The sequence below is a fragment of the Poecilia latipinna genome, unplaced genomic scaffold (assembly GCF_001443285.1).
Source record: "Poecilia latipinna isolate Pla-1442-1.1 unplaced genomic scaffold, P_latipinna-1.0 Scaffold112, whole genome shotgun sequence".
Classification (NCBI taxonomy): Eukaryota; Metazoa; Chordata; class Actinopteri; order Cyprinodontiformes; family Poeciliidae; genus Poecilia; species Poecilia latipinna.
The window spans coordinates 155287-157463 of NW_015112728.1; the positions used below are offsets into that span (position 1 = coordinate 155287).

The following is a 2177-nucleotide window of genomic DNA, read 5'->3' on the forward strand; positions in this document are numbered from 1 at the left end:
CTTTTCTCAAATATAGTTAAATCCTCAATTGTCACACACATTTATGAAATTCAATTTGTTCTACTGACCTAATGAAAGAAAGTCTGTCACAGTACTGAAACTTAACAATAACTAAGGGCTCTGTGGCGCAATGGATAGCGCCTTGGACTCCTACACATGATGAAGTGATTCGAAGGTTGTGGGTTCAAGTCCCACCAGAGTCATGTCATTACACTTTTCTCAAATATAGTTAAATCCTCAATTGTCACACACATTTATGAAATTCAATTTATTCTACTGACCTAATGAAAGAAAGTCTGTCACGGTACTGAAATCCAATAACTAAGGGCTCTGTGGTGCAATGGATAGCGCATTGGACTCCTACACATGATGAAGTGATTCAAAGGTTGTGGGTTCAAGTCCCACCAGAGTCATCCATATATAAATTCTTCAAACTAAAAAATAAACCCTATCTTAAAAGATGCATTATCATACTGTCAATTTTTGAAGAGACTGTAGTCAGATAAAAAAATATATAATACTGGGCATTTTGAATATTTGTACCAACTACTAGGACTATATTTCTTCAAGTCATAGTGAAAACAGAGAGTATGTAGCCTTAGTAAGACCCTGCTGACTTCTACAAAGGCTCTGTGGCGCAATGGATAGCGCATTGGACTCCTAGACAGGATGAAGGTATCCAAAGATTGTGGGTTCAAGTCCCACCAGAGTCATAGCATTATTCATTTCTCAAATATAGTAAATTCCACAATTGTCACACAAATATTCATGAAATTCTATTTATTCTACTGACCTAATGAAAGAAAGTCTGTCACGGTACTGAAATCCAATAACTAAGGGCTCTGTGGCGCAATGGATAGCGCATTGGACTTCTAGAGGGGATGAAGTGATTCAAAGGTTGTGGGTTCAAGTCCCACCAGAGTCATCCTTATATGTATTCCTCAAACTAAAAAATAAACCCTATCTTAAAAGATACATTATTGTACTGTCAATTGTTGAAGAGACTGTAGTCAGATAAAAAAATATATAATACAGGGTATTTTGAATATTTGTACCAACTAGTAGGACCATATTTCAAGTCATAGTGAAAACAGAGAGTATGTAGCCTTAGTAAGACCCTGCTGTCTTCTACAAAGGCTCTGTGGCGCAATGGATAGCGCATTGGACTCCTAGACAGGATGAAGGTATCCAAAGATTGTGGGTTCAAGTCCCACCAGAGTCATAGCATTATGCATTTCTCAAACATAATTAAAATTCTTACACACGTCTTCAGCAAATAGAGCATATCCAGTGTTATTGAGACCCAACTGACTTGTACAATGGATAGCGCATTGGACTTCTAGACAGGATAAAGTAATTCAAAGGTTGTGGGTTTGAGTCCTACCAGAGTTGTTCTTATATGCATTCCTCAAACTAAAAAATAAACCCTATTTCAACAGATGGGTAATTGTACCATCATTTATTGAACAGACTGTAGTCAGACAAAAAATATGAGTCAAGGTACTTTGAATATTTGTACCAACTAATATTACAATCTTTCTTCGTCATAGTGAAAACAGAGCATATGCAGCCATATTGAGACCCAATTGCCTTGTACAATGGCGCAATGGATAGCGCATTGGACTCCTAGACTGGATGAAGTGATCCAAAGGTTGTGGGTTCAAGTCCCACCAGAGTCATAGCATTATGCATTTCTCAAACATAATTAAAATTCTTACACACGTCTTCAGCAAAAAGAGCATATCCAGTGTTATTGAGACCCAACTGACTTGTACAATGGCTCTGTGGCGCAATGGATAGCGCATTGGACTTCTAGACAGGATAAAGTAATTCAAAGGTTGTGGGTTCGAGTCCCACCAGAGTCGTAGCATTATGCATTTCTCAAACATAATTAAAATTCTTACACACGTCTTCAGCAAAAAGAGCATATCCAGTGTTATTGAGACCCAACTGACTTGTACAATGGCTCTGTGGCGCAATGGATAGCGCATTGGACTTCTAGACAGGATAAAGTAATTCAAAGGTTGTGGGTTCGAGTCCCACCAGAGTCGTAGCATTATGCATTTCTCAAACATAATTAAAATTCTTACACGTCTTCAGCAAACAGATCATATCCAGTGTTATTGAGACCCAACTGACTTGTACAATGGCTCTGTGGCGCAATGGATAGCGCATTG

The 2177-nt window shown here is 38.3% G+C and overlaps 7 non-coding genes across 7 annotated transcripts; all 7 read left to right on the plus strand.

Annotated features, from left to right (window-relative positions):
* The first annotated feature begins 116 nt into the window (after positions 1–116).
* On the plus strand, positions 117–203 carry trnar-ccu (transfer RNA arginine (anticodon CCU)). The gene is given in 2 exon segments: positions 117–153; positions 168–203. It is a non-coding gene; the product is annotated as a tRNA-Arg (tRNA).
* A 123-nt stretch (positions 204–326) lies between these two features.
* Positions 327–413, plus strand: trnar-ccu (transfer RNA arginine (anticodon CCU)). Its single transcript is given in 2 exon segments — positions 327–363; positions 378–413. It is a non-coding gene; the product is annotated as a tRNA-Arg (tRNA).
* A 213-nt stretch (positions 414–626) lies between these two features.
* trnar-ccu (transfer RNA arginine (anticodon CCU)) lies at positions 627–713 on the plus strand. The gene is given in 2 exon segments: positions 627–663; positions 678–713. It is a non-coding gene; the product is annotated as a tRNA-Arg (tRNA).
* Positions 714–838: 125 nt separating this feature from the next.
* Positions 839–925, plus strand: trnar-ucu (transfer RNA arginine (anticodon UCU)). Its single transcript is given in 2 exon segments — positions 839–875; positions 890–925. It is a non-coding gene; the product is annotated as a tRNA-Arg (tRNA).
* A 210-nt stretch (positions 926–1135) lies between these two features.
* On the plus strand, positions 1136–1222 carry trnar-ccu (transfer RNA arginine (anticodon CCU)). The gene is given in 2 exon segments: positions 1136–1172; positions 1187–1222. It is a non-coding gene; the product is annotated as a tRNA-Arg (tRNA).
* A 556-nt stretch (positions 1223–1778) lies between these two features.
* Positions 1779–1865, plus strand: trnar-ucu (transfer RNA arginine (anticodon UCU)). Its single transcript is given in 2 exon segments — positions 1779–1815; positions 1830–1865. It is a non-coding gene; the product is annotated as a tRNA-Arg (tRNA).
* Positions 1866–1964: 99 nt separating this feature from the next.
* trnar-ucu (transfer RNA arginine (anticodon UCU)) lies at positions 1965–2051 on the plus strand. Its single transcript is given in 2 exon segments — positions 1965–2001; positions 2016–2051. It is a non-coding gene; the product is annotated as a tRNA-Arg (tRNA).
* The last annotated feature ends 126 nt before the right edge of the window (positions 2052–2177 follow it).